This window comes from Clytia hemisphaerica, unplaced genomic scaffold, assembly GCF_902728285.1.
Source record: "Clytia hemisphaerica strain Z4C2 unplaced genomic scaffold, Clytia hemisphaerica genome assembly, whole genome shotgun sequence".
Taxonomy (NCBI): domain Eukaryota; kingdom Metazoa; phylum Cnidaria; class Hydrozoa; order Leptothecata; family Clytiidae; genus Clytia; species Clytia hemisphaerica.
Genome location: NW_027104422.1, coordinates 21,615 through 35,618, shown reverse-complemented (window position 1 = coordinate 35,618; position 14,004 = coordinate 21,615). Strand labels below are relative to the sequence as shown.

Below are 14,004 nucleotides of genomic sequence, written 5' to 3'. Positions count from 1 at the left end.
AAGACTCGTAAACCTTGCCTTCAGTACTTCTAAATTTCCCCAAAGTCTAAAAAGGGCAAGGGTTACGCCTGTTTTTAAAAAGGAAGATAAATTTCTGAAGAAAAACTATCGGCCAATTAGTATATTACCAGCTTTTTCAAAAATATTTGAGAGAATTATGCACGACCAACTTTCATCCTACTTTGATGGCATTTTTGATTCGAGACTCTGTTGGTTTAGAGCTAAGCACAGCACTCAACATGCTCTAATTCAAATGATTGGTCAATGGCATCAAAGTCTTGATGAGTCCGGGAAGGTGGGAGCAGTACTGATGGACTTATCAAAGGCTTTTGACTGCATTGACCACAAACTTCTTATCGCAAAGCTTAAAGCCTACGGAATTGAAACAAAAAGTCTCGATCTTCTAAAATGTTATCTGAGTAATCGCTATGAGAGAACAAAGATCGGCTCTGAATATAGCGATTGGTTAGAAATCACTCTAGGTGTTCCGCAGGGGTCAATTCTTGGTCCCCTTTTATTTAATATATTCATAAACGATTATTTCTTTTTATTGTTAAAGCCAGCATCTGCAATTTTGCGGACGATAACACCTCACACTATTGTGCGGAAACTCTTGAAGAGGTCATCTCAAATCTTGAGTTTGACCTAGAAATAATCTTAGCCTGGTTTTCAAATAACTACCTCGAAGCTAACCCCGGAAAATTCCAAATGTTGGTTCTAGGAAATAGGAATCTTCCTGTAGAAATCAGCGTTGGAAATGTTAGGATAAAATCAACGGATTATGTTGAGCTACTAGGCATAACTATTGATAACAATCTTTCTTTTGCGACCCATATCAATTCACTTTGCTCTAAAGCAAGATCCAGAATCTGGAGTTTGAACAGAATTCGTTTTTATCTTAATTTTGACCAGCGAAAGTTAATATTTAATACTTATATTATGTCAATATTTAACTATGCACCGATCATTTGGATGTTCTGTAATAAAACCACATATGAAGAAATCACTAAAGTTCATAAGCGGGCCCTAAGAGCTCTACTCTGTGATTTCAGAAACGATTATGATGTTTTATTGCAAAACGCCAAATATAAGACGGTTCACGAAACTCAGCTTTGCTTCTTACTTTGTGAGGTCTACAAATCTGAGAACAAATTAAATCCGAAGTTCATGCAAGAAATCTACGTAACGAAGAAAATAAAATTCAACTTCCGAAACAAAGTTTTAATGTCTATACCTAAGGCTAATTCACAACGTTACGGAACTCAATCTTTTTTATTTCGAGGAAGCCTGCTTTGGAATCAGATCCCTGAAAAAATCAAGCTTGAATCCTCTATCGAAACTTTTAAATCCTCACTGAAAGAAATAAGCCTCACAAATATTTGTCTTTGTAAAATATGTATATAAAAAAAAAAAAAAATTTATCTTATATTCTTCATTATATAATTAGTTTATTCTCTACGGTTGGTATTAATTAGTATTTTATTATTACTATGGCAGACCAACAATAAATAAATTGGAAAATAAAAAAATAAAAAAATAAAAAAAATAAATAAATAATGAGTTAAAAATTCAATTTTCTATGCCAGAAAGCTGATTCTGCCGATTGTAGATGCATTTATTGCAAATTTACATCGACACAAACCAACGTCTCTTTAATCATCACGTGTTAACGGTGGAACCTAAGATAAGCCGTTAGATTTAACCAAACCAAATAAAAAATTGACTAAAGAGATTTTCAAATGATATCACGATAATGAAATCTTTCAGCTACGTTGTTTTTGCTAAATAATGTGTTAAAAATTCAAGTTTCTATGCCAGAAACCTGATGTCTGTCGAGTGTAGATGCATTTATTGCTAATTTACAGTGACACAAATCAACGTCTCTTTAATCATCACGTGTCAACACCTCTGATGGGACTCGAACCCGCAATCCCCGACTTAGGAGGCCGATGCCTTATCCATTAGGCTACAGAGGCTTATGAAGCATTTCGAATTGATTTTAAAAAGATGCTACATTAAAATAATCATATTTGTAAATAATTACTATCATTGCTTTTAACATTGTAGTATGGTTCCATGGTGTAATGGTTAGCACTCCAGACTCTGATTCTGGCGATCCGAGTTCAAGTTTCGGTGGAACCTAAGATAAACCGTTAGATTTCACAAAACCAAATAAAAAATTGACTAAAGAGATTTTCAAATGATATCGCCATAATGAAATATTTCAGCTACGGACTTTTTGCTAAATAATGTGTTAACAATTCAATTTCTATGCCAGAGACCTGATGTATGTCGATTGTAGATGCACTTATTGCAAATTTACATCGACACAAATCAATCATCAACTTCTCTTCAATCATCACGTGTCAACGCCTCTGATGGGACTCGAACCCACAATCCCCGACTTAGGAGGCCGATGCCTTATCCATTAGGCCACAGAGGCTTATGAAGCATTTCGAATTGATTTTAAAAAGATGCTACATTAAAATAATCATATCTTTAAATAATTACTATCATTGCTTTTAACATTGTAGTATGGTTCCATGGTGTAATGGTTAGCACTCCAGACTCTGAATCTGGCGATCCGAGTTCAAGTCTTGGTGGAACCTAAGATAAGCCGTTAGATTTCACCAAACCAAATAAAAAATTGACTAAAGAGATTTTCAAATGATATCGCCATAATGAAATATTTCAGCTACGGACTTTTTCAGGCACGACGCAACGGGTACGGCAGGTACGGCGGCCGCCGTACCAGATTTTCACAAAAATACCCGAAGTTTTCCTCTTCGTCGGTCAAATCGCTATAAAATCGCTTAAATTTCCTCATTCGCCGTACCAGATATAAAAAGCTTCCGTCGTGCCTGCTTTTTGCTAAATAATGTGTTAACAATTCAATTTCTATGCCAGAAACCTGATGTATGTCGATTGTAGATGCACTTATTGCAAATTTACATCGACACAAATCAACATCTCTTTAATCTTCACGTGTCAACACCTCTGATGGGACTCGATCCCACAATCCCCGACTTAGGAGAACGATGATTTACCCATTAGGCCACAGAGGCTTATGAAGCATTCCGAATTGATTTTAAAAACATTCTACATTAAAATAATCATATCTTTAAATAATTACTATCATTGCTTTTAACATTGTAGTATGGTTCCATGGTTAGCACTCGACACTCTGAATTAGGCTATCCGAATTAGGCAAGTCTCGTTGGAACCTAAGAAAAGCCATTATATTTCACCAAAGCAATCAAAAAATTGACTAAAGAGATTTTCAAATGATATCACGATAATGAAATCTTTCAGCTACGTTATTTTTTCTAAATAGATATTTCCAGATAAAAAAATTCACTCCATTAAGAATTAGTGAATAAGCATTAGTCTACACAATAGAATAAACTTGAAAATTTTCAAATTTTAACATTTTGGCTTTGTTTTGTGTTCTTTGAAATCGTATGTTACAAAATGAATGAGCTTGATACAAGTTTTCAAAAGGAGATCAGAACAACGGAGGCATTTATCGATGAGCAGTTTACAAATCATTTGAAGAAAGACATTATGGACGAGATTAAAATCTTCATTTCGAAAACAGTGAGTAACGAACTTATTGAAGCGGTCAAGTGATGAGAGCCTTAGAGGACCTGAACAAAGTTTTCATTCAGAGGGAAAGGATTTCCCAAAACATTTGAAACGGGAAATAGACTTTTTGAGAAAACAAGTTGAAAACCGTGACGATCTTATCTACGCTCTGTTACAAGAAAAATCTATCAACACACAAAACATTCAAAAATACAAAATAGTGATGATTTTCAGTTCCCGAAAAATCCTATCAAACACTCTAAAAGCACTCAAAATGAACAAATTAGTCTTGATAATAGATACGACACACTTTTTATTAAAGAAAATTCAAGTTCATTTGATGATGACATTAATGACATTATAATTGCACCCAAACAAAAGGGAAACGTTACAACCCGTAAATCGCGCAAAAATAATTCAAAAAAAGGAGACACTGACAGTAATAATGGCAATAATAACAAAAGGGTTGTTGCAGTTGTTGGTGACTCGATAATCAAACACGTCAAAGGATATCAACTCACAAATAAAGATAACAAAGTTGTAGTGAAAACTTTTCCTGGAGCAAAAACTGATTGCATGAAGCATTACATTATACCGACACTCAAACAAAAACCAGACCTTGTAATCATACACTGTGGAACCAATGACTTGAAAACAAAAGAGCCGGAAGAAATTTCAAAAAATGTTGTTGCCCTGGCGAGATCGGTGAACGAAACAAATCAAAACACTGGCGTTATCGTGTCTGGCATTGTTCAAAGAGGAGACGACCTGAATCAGAAAGTAATGAAAGTAAACGAGATCTTGGAGCATCAGTGTAATGAATGCAACATTGGTTTTCTTGATAATAGTGGCATCGATCCCGGTAAGCACCTTAATGGCAGTAAACTGCATCTCAATGTTAATGGGACCGATGAACTTCAAAATAATTTGAAAAGTATTATAAACTGTTGACGTGTTTTGCATGAACTTGACGATGAAATTGACGACCTCGATGGTACTGGAATTCTGAAAAATCCTTTACAAAACCTGAGCAAAAAAGATGGCATTTTATTTACATATCTCAATATAAACTCTATTAGAAACAAGCTTAAAGACGTAAAGGGAATCATCCTACCCCATGTGGATATCCTCTGTATAGCAGAAACTAAGATAGACTCTTCGTTTCAGGAATCCAAGCTTTTGATTAAAGGGTTCAAAAAGCCAATAAGACTTGATTTTTCTAAAACCAGCGGAGGTTTGCTACTTTACGCAAAAAACCATCTCCCACTTCGCCAGCTTAAAGATAATCTTCTATCACCTGGAATTGAGTGTCTTACACTGGAGTTGAATTTGAGAAAAACTAAATGGCTCCTACTTTCTATTTATCGTAATCCAAGTTTACAAAAGCTAAAACCGTTTCTTGAAGAATTAACAAAAGTTCTTGACCACTATAGTGACACGTATGAAAAATGTATTGATTTTTGGAGATTTTAATGAGGAAATATCTGAGAAGAATATGTCAGAGTTCCTTGATGCATTTTCACTGAAAAGTCTAATTAAGAAGCCAACATGCTTTAAGTCAGAAAAGGGTAGATGCATTGATTTGATCCTTACAAATCGGGCACCTTGCTTTAAAAACAGTGGGTCATTTGAAACTGGAATCAGTGACTACCATCATCTGATTTATAGCATGTTCAAAGCTAGCTTTAAAGAATCTCCTCCAAAGATAATTGAATATAGATCCTTTAAAAATTTTGATGAAAAGGGTTTCCGGTCCAACCTCTGTCGTAATCTTGATTGTGACTTCTCAGACTTTGAAACTTTTAGCACAACTTTTGAAAATATTCTTGATGCTCATGCACCAATGAAAAAGCGAACCGTCCGGGGAAATCAAAAACCTCATATGTCTAAAACCCTACGTAAAGCAATCATGGTTCGCTCATACTACAAAAACAAAGCAAATAAGACCGGAAACCCCCTCTATAAAACCTTGTATCGCAAACAAAAAAATTATATTGTAAATTTGAATAGGAAAGCAAAGAGAAAATACTTTCGTGATTTAGGGACATCAGAAAATTTCTGGAAATCTGCAAAACCATATTTCTCAAAGAAAGTCCAACATCACGAGAAAATCTTCTTGCTTGACGATTCAAATAAATCAAAACTTGTTGATGATGAAGCCTCCATAGCAAAAATTTTTAACGACTATTTTGTAAATATTGCTTCCCATCTCGGCCTAAAAACTTCAGAATGCAGTCTTCCAGAAGATTCTGAAACCGATCCGCTTGAAAACCATCCTAGTATACTTCGCATCATCGAATCTCTATCTGCAAGCAAGTCTTTCTCTTTTAGCGAAGTAACTCCTGAAGATATCCATTGTATTATGCTCAAACTTAATCAAGATAAATCTGTCAGCGGTCCTTTTTCCATTAGAATAATCAAAGTGGTCTCTGATATACTGTCAGGGCCATTATCAAGACTCGTAAACCTTGCCTTCAGTACTTCTAAATTTCCCCACAGTCTAAAAAGGGCAAGGGTTACGCCTGTTTTTAAAAAGGAAGATAAATTTCTGAAGAAAAACTATCGGCCAATTAGTATATTACCAGCTTTTTCAAAAATATTTGAGAGAATTATGCACGACCAACTTTCATCCTACTTTGATGGCATTTTTGATTCGAGACTCTGTGGGTTTAGAGCTTAACACAGCACTCAACATGCTCTAATTCAAATGATTGGTCAATGGCATCAAAGTCTTGATGAGTCCGGGAAGGTGGGAGCAGTACTGATGGACTTATCAAAGGCTTTTGACTGCATTGACCACAAACTTCTTATCGCAAAGCTTAAAGCCTACGGAATTGAAACAAAAAGTCTCGATCTTCTAAAATGTAATCTGAGTAATCGCTATCAAAGAACAAAGATCGGCTCTGAATATAGCGATTGGTTAGAAATCACTCTAGGTGTTCCGCAGGGGTCAATTCTTGGTCCCCTTTTATTTAATATATTCATAAACGATTTATTTCTTTTTATTGTTAAAGCCAGCATCTGCAATTTTGCGGACGATAACACCTCACACTCTTGTGCGGAAACTCTTGAAGAGGTCATCTCAAATCTTGAGTTTGACCTAGAAATAATCTTAGCCTGGTTTTCAAATAACTACCTCGAAGCTAACCCCGGAAAATTCCAAATGTTGGTTCTAGGAAATAGGAATCTTCCTGTAGAAATCAGCGTTGGAAATGTTAGGATAAAATCAACGGATTCTGTTGAGCTACTAGGCATAACTATTGATAACAATCTTTCTTTTGCGACCCATATCAATTCACTTTGCTCTAAAGCAAGATCCAGAATCTGGAGTTTGAACAGAATTCGTTTTTATCTTAATTTTGACCAGCGAAAGTTATTATTTAATGCTTATATTATGTCAATATTTAACTATGCACCGATCATTTGGATGTTTTGTAATAAAACCACATATGAAGAAATCACTAAAGTTCATAAGCGGGCCCTAAGAGCTCTACTCTGTGATTTCAGAAACGATTATGAAGTTTTATTGCAAAACGCCAAATGTAAGACGGTTCATGAAACTCAGCTTTGCTTCTTACTTTGTGAGGTCTACAAATCTGAGAACAAATTAAATCCGAAGTTCATGCAAGAAATCTACGTAACGAAGAAAATAAAATTCAACTTCCGAAACAAAGTTTTAATGTCTATACCTAAGGCTAATTCACAACGTTACGGAACTCAATCTTTCTTATTTCGAGGAAGCCTGCTTTGGAATCAGATCCCTGAAAAAATCAAGCTTGAATCCTCTATCGAAACTTTTAAATCCTCACTGAAAGAAATAAGCCTCACAAATATTTATCTTTGTAAAATATGTATATAAAAAAAAAAATTTTTATCTTATATTCTTCATTATATAATTAGTTTATTCTCTACGGTTGGTATTAATTAGTATTTTATTATTACTATGGCAGACCAACAATAAATAAATTGGAAAATAAAAAAATAATGCATAATAGTATTGTGTAATTTACAGAAAGATTTTATATTTTCTAAAACTCTCCTTTGTAGAGGCTAAATAAAACCGCGAAAACCTCTTTCTTAAGTAAACGTTCCAATTAGAGGGATTCCGGAGGGATTTCCCCAAACATGATATTTACTTTTCGAATTCGAACGAAAAAGAAAACATTCGAATCATAACAACAAAGGGTTTTCCGTCAGCATAAATAATAAGAAGATGCGACAGATCAGAAGGGTTTCCCCTTCTTCTTTCTCAAAAAAAAGGTAAACACATAAACATTCGAATGTAAAAAGATTCGTAGTCTTTTTTCTTTGATCTAGCTTTCGCATAAAGCTCTTTAATTTATATTGGCTTATCTAACAAAAAGCATTCACATGGTTAATGCTTTGTAAGAAGGAAAACCCGTTAAAATTTATTAGCAGTTGTTCGAAAAGATCTCTGAGTTAGAAAAGTAATATACGGAGGAGATATTTTCGTGTTTTTTCTACACTATACTACGTTCTGTAAAATACAACTATGAAAATCAAAATGGCAACAAGCATTTTCAGTGGATCATGGATTTTCTTCATCATCCAAAATTCAAATTTACAGCTTTCCACCCTTTATTTTCTGGTAGAAAATGGTATATTTGTTTTGATCAAATTCTCTTTATTATAGCCTCTAAAATTGACATTTTTAAAATGTTATGCATTATGCATTATGCAATATGCATTAGGCATTTTGGACCCGTCGGTTATCATACCCAAGGTGATGCAGGAGATATAATGAGATATGATATATAAAGATTGTGAAATAGCTATTTTCCTGTCAGGGGCTGTTTAATTAAAGATGAAATAAATATTTTTGACTCATGTATTTTGTATATAACATATGTAACATGCCAATGACATTGAAAAGATAACTGCTATTATACATGCGTGATTTACCGTCAACTGCTCTAACTTGGGACTATCTGACATAACATGGGACGGCAATTCAGCCACCATTTCACCAAACCTCCAAAGTCATTTGATTTGAGTTAAGGAACGGCCCATCTAAAAATACATGATTTCTCTTTCGATTTTACAGTAAGTGAAAATACAGACCAGACAGTTACATCAATATGCCTTCTTACCTGTCTTTAAAAATATAAATAAAAGTAATCACGGAAAAGGACGCGAAAAAAAAGGACATAAGTGTGAGAACAGAGTAATCAAACTCGTTAGAAAAAGTACCATTAGAAGTCATAAAAAATCAACCTGAATAAATGCAATCGAAATTCTAGAGAACTTCATTATTCCCCAAACAACATTACATTACTATGTCAAACTCCCATCACATAAACTTTACAATTACGTCAGAGTAGACTACGCTCGCCACCGAAGAGGTTTATTTGGAAAGGGTAATTATATTTTATTGTTCGCTTCTTTTTTAAAGATTCGCCGGGTTGGAAAAGTATGAATTTCTTTGTACATATTTTACCTACCCCAAATATTTAGGAGGCTGAGTTTTAAACGAATCGTCAAGTTGAAACGCACGATAAATGTATCAAGGTCTGTTTTATTTACCCCCTGGTGACTTAACAAAAGAGACTTAACTCGATGTTACAATCCAATTGTTGAAAGTTTGTGTCGGCCTTTTTATAGTGACCGAGACATACGTTCTCTGATTACGCAATTTTCATATGACATTTTCGAGGCATTTTGATGTAACTGCCAGATATGCAACAGTCCAATGTTTCGATCAATCGTCCCAAGTTAGAGCAGTTGACGGTATGTGTAATATATGATACAAGTATTACAGGTCCGTATTATACCGTGAGATTGGGTAACTTGCATCAGTGGAGGCTAACATGCATAGCCCTCAAATGAAAGACCTGGCTGGCATTAAAATACAAAATTAAGTCAAAACAAAAATGGTAGAGTAGAGCTGCGAGCGGAGCTGCGTAGTTGTATTTTAATGACCAGCCAGGTTTTCCATTTGAGGGCTATGCCTGTTAGCCTCCACTGATGCAAGTTACCCAATCTCACGGTAAACGACACAAAATGCAAAAGCACGTGGCAAGCATGTGGATGATAGATTTTGACCTTTAAAAAGGTTCTAGACCAATATAATACCTTCAAAATGATACTTCTAACGATTACAAGTGTTTTTCAAACATTTTCTTTGTCTTTTACAGCAATTAAAGCTGACCTGTCAGCACTGACCTGCGTCCTGTCTCCTGAGTTTCGAACCAACCGGGAAAATCAGCAGCAGCTAGTGGTGTCATGAAAAGGTTAGATTGGAAAGATTCAATATACACTGTATCATTTTAAACTCAAATAAGAGTCCCAATACAGGAAGATTCGACGAACAAAATAGGTTTAAAGTTTGGTTTTAGGCAAAAGTATGAAAAATCTTACCAAATTAAAGTTGAATTTGACTTCCACTCTCTTCCTGCACGTGCACGTGCGTTGTGCAGCACTACTTTTGGTACCATTATATCTTTATCCTTTTTTTTTTTATTGCTCCGCCACAACATTGAAATATTTATTTTGTTTGAATTCCGATGGCGGTGGATTTTTAACATACGAGTTGCGAGTTGGTCCTACGAGTTGCGAGTTGCTATCAAATATGCGAGTTGCGAGTTACGAGTTGCTATTTTAACCAAATAAAAGTGCGAGTTGCGAGTTGAAAACTTCACGTTAAGACATCAAAATCGCGAGTTGCAAATTTAAATCGCGAGTTGAAAAATCAAAAGTGCGAGTTGCAAATTAAAATCGCGAGTTGAAAAATCAAAAGTGCGAGTTGCAAATTAAAATCGCGAGTTGAAAAATCAAAACTGCGAGTTGCAAATTAAAATCGAGAGTTGAAATGAAATTTTGTTTTCGTACTTTCTTAGTTACATCAACGGATTAGAATATTCTAATCCGTTGGTTACATGAATTTCGCATTTTTGCAGTTTGATTATTGTCTTTATTTTGCAGAAATACGGTATATTTTGATGGTAAAGAAATATTTTTTTAGACCATCAAGCGTCTGAGTGAATGGGTGTTTTTTTGTCATTTCGAAAAAGAAGTCATTGCATTGTTTTTTCGCGCGCGTTCTATTTTATATTATACCGAAAGATTCGAAAATGTTGCAATCACAACATAACAAATATTTGAATTATTGTGATTTTATTGTTAAAAAAACTTTAAGAATGAAGTAAAATAAACCAGCCGAGGCTGGAAGGTCAGCCAATAGAGCTTAGCTAGATAGCTTTAATAAGTGGGTTAACAGATGTAAGAGATGTACTGAAACAGAGTAGACTAAAAATGTTGAATACTGTAATGTACAAAATGTGAAACATTTGATAACAAGCCTGAGAGCTCCTTCACACCTTTGACACCTCCCCCCCCCCACGAGAAACTCAAAGTATACTTCTCTTTAGCATTGTAGCACTGTTTTTATGACATCAAACAATTAAGCTATAGTTCATTACTATAAAATAAAAGAGAAACATAGTGTAATTAAACTTTTTGTTAATTTCATTCCAGTCAGTTATGATACATTTTTTCTGTTCGATCATAGAGGTATAAAGAAAAACAGGAGTTGAATGTGTCGGTAATTGGTCGTTAAAGTCTTTTGATTTCTTTTATAAAATGTATCAAAAGAAATTTAGATAAAAATTCGTCCACGAAGCAAGTTTATGTTCCATTTCGCTATCCGTTCAATTTTGTTTTGAAAAGATATTTTCTCAAGCCAGAAAATGAAAAGTTCTTTATAAGCACACACGATTTCAGACTCAATCTGTAGACATAAAGGTCGCTGGAGAATTTTGGAGGAAAGTATCAAGCAATAGAGTTCACCTTAAGGAAAACATTGATCGAAAAATCTTATCATTTGATGAAGGATTGCCAAGTTTACAGGCCTTTTTTTAGTCCAAATATTTTCTTACACTGATGTCAGAAACAATGAATCTCGTCTCATCTAATTTCTAAAGCTTAAATGAGCCAATAGGATTTCACCTATGGATAAAAGAGCTCATTAAAAATGCACGATATATGAGATTATGAGCATGCATACAATCGTAACTTTTTTAATCGTAGGGCGAGCTTGGTTACAATAGCATACTTCTCCTGTTTCTTTATACCTCCATGGTTCGATGTAGACATATCTGACCAAAGTGTTATACTAGAAATAAATAAGAAAATTGCCAAAACGTCAGAAACTGTACTTTTTGTTTTACTTGATAAAACTCCAATTTCACTTTAAACTAACAAGCTACAAACTTTAAGTCACAAAGCGCAAACTCCAGAAAAACACAATTTGCATCAAAAACTTTACAAAACGTAGTTCATATTTATAACATTTCAACAGGAACTGTATTTTGGTAGACTTGGTCAAATTACAGAAACCATTTATCAGTTGTCTGCAAGGGCAATGAGGTACGTAAAAACTGACTGCTATTCAGTCAAAGCCAAAATTTGGCAAGGTCAGAAAAACATAATTTGCATCCAGTCTGCGTAAATAAATTTTGTAGTTTAGTCGCAAATGATAATCGAAAGCAAAACTTAAAATTCATAACTATGCGGGAAGCTCATTTTTCCCCCGTTTTGCTTTAAACTCCCTTTTGATTGGTCTATGAATTTGGGCGATCGCCTTACCGCCTTAGCGGAATAAACACACGACCATAATAAATAAATTCAACAAGGCAGCGAAGTAGCAATTAATTTCAACTGGGAGTCCTCTCTTCTGTGCCAAGCACTGGCAGTGTTTTTTAAACTTTAAAACAATGTTAAATGAAGACCAGATGGATCTGTTGTTGTGTAACTTGGCGATATAATTCATTAAATTCTAGAAACCATTTTTCATAACTTTCTGCAGATAAGAGATATGTATAAACTGTTATCGCCATTCATTCCATTCCATTATTCGGTCAAAACGTGCGCCAAAGTTAGGAAAGGTTAGAAAAACACAATCTGCGTCCGGAACTGCATGAAAAATAGTTTGATCAATTTCAACAAGAACTGTATATATTAATATTAATATAATTGATCAAATTCCAAAGACCATTTGTCATAATTTTGCAAGTCCAATAATAGGAGATGTGATGTCATCATTTGGTTCCCGTCATCTGACCGACCCTGATTTACGGTCAGCAGGTAGAGTTGGAGAGTCGGAAAGCTTTTCCGCTGCTTTGCTGGATCTCCACTGTCGACCTCTGCACGCTCTGTGTTTACAAGTTTTCAAATCGAAGTAGCGAGCCACATGCTAATGGAGAGTAAACCGAAAACCAGTCTATCCACGGTTTCTCAATTTCTTAATTATTCAGATCAGTCCACACGACGGATTCCCTTTCAACAAGATGTAGCTGCTTCTTAAAAGAAAAATATTTTCAACCGAATGACCGAACGACCCCCACTTTTTTAAGTAGAAATGACGGGAACCAAACAATTTTTTGCGATTCGCCTTTTAGTCCAAAAAAGCACAATTGCATCCAGTCTTAACAAATTTAGACAGTAGCTGTACTTTTGTAAACTTTATCAAATTCCAATAACATTATAACACCATCAATCCCACCTAGAGGCAAACAAGAAAAATATGTTTTTATTGCAAAAACTAATAAAAAGCAGCAATAAAAAGTATCAGAAAATTCAACATAAACAAAAACTTGAGCAAACGGCTTTAAAGCTTCAAAAGATATAGAAAAAGAGTCCCCTTGATGAAAATCATGTGTTTGATTTGCCGAGTTAAAAAATAAATGACAGAAATTGAAGCTTGCAACAGGTTTATACTGGAAATACTTTGGTACAACACTGACTTTTATCACATCTGACTATCGCTTGAGCCGCCATCTTGAAACACCACCATCTGTTAAAACAACGTACGCTAAAAGTACCCAAAAACTTAACCCGATCGGAAGAAAGTTGAGAAATCAAAGTCAGCAATTATGATCTGTAAAAACAACGTACGCTAAAAGTACCCAAAAAGTTAACCCGATCGGAAGAAAGTTTAGAAATCAAAGTGAGACCGGAAAATCGGATTTTTTTTTTGCCGTCTTATGGTGGAAGAAGAAGAAAATTTTACCTATTTGAATGCTCAGCTTAGGCTGACCAATTAGAAAATTTTATAAATTTAGATTTGATTGAAAGAACTATCTATCTATGTAGGGGAATAAAATGCTTTGTTTGCTTCAGTTCTCACACACAGTAGACTTTTCCTGCCTTCGAAATTCAGTTTTCGAAGGGAGCCTGCTTTACTTATAAAAACTTTATTTTCATAAATGGTGATTCATATTTCGACAGCAAAACCTCCCAAGGATAACTAGTAAGTTTTTATTTAATTTGGAGATGAAAAATGCCCGAAAGAAAATGAGTAGAAAGGGAGTAGAAAACATATCCATTGAGTTTCAAGCCGAAGGCTAGAGGTCAATCTCTAACCTTTCTCAGGCAAGAAAAATTGAAGCCTTAAAATATGCG

General features: G+C 34.7%; 3 non-coding genes across 3 annotated transcripts; 2 read left to right on the top strand and 1 right to left on the bottom strand.

The window, feature by feature from the left end:
- Positions 1-2,070: 2,070 nt before the first annotated feature.
- Trnaq-cug (transfer RNA glutamine (anticodon CUG)) lies at positions 2,071-2,142 on the top strand. Its single transcript has one exon. It is a non-coding gene; the product is annotated as a tRNA-Gln (tRNA).
- Positions 2,143-2,370: 228 nt separating this feature from the next.
- Trnar-ccu (transfer RNA arginine (anticodon CCU)) lies at positions 2,371-2,443 on the bottom strand. The gene has a single exon. It is a non-coding gene; the product is annotated as a tRNA-Arg (tRNA).
- Positions 2,444-2,537: 94 nt separating this feature from the next.
- Positions 2,538-2,609, top strand: Trnaq-cug (transfer RNA glutamine (anticodon CUG)). Its single transcript has one exon. It is a non-coding gene; the product is annotated as a tRNA-Gln (tRNA).
- The last annotated feature ends 11,395 nt before the right edge of the window (positions 2,610-14,004 follow it).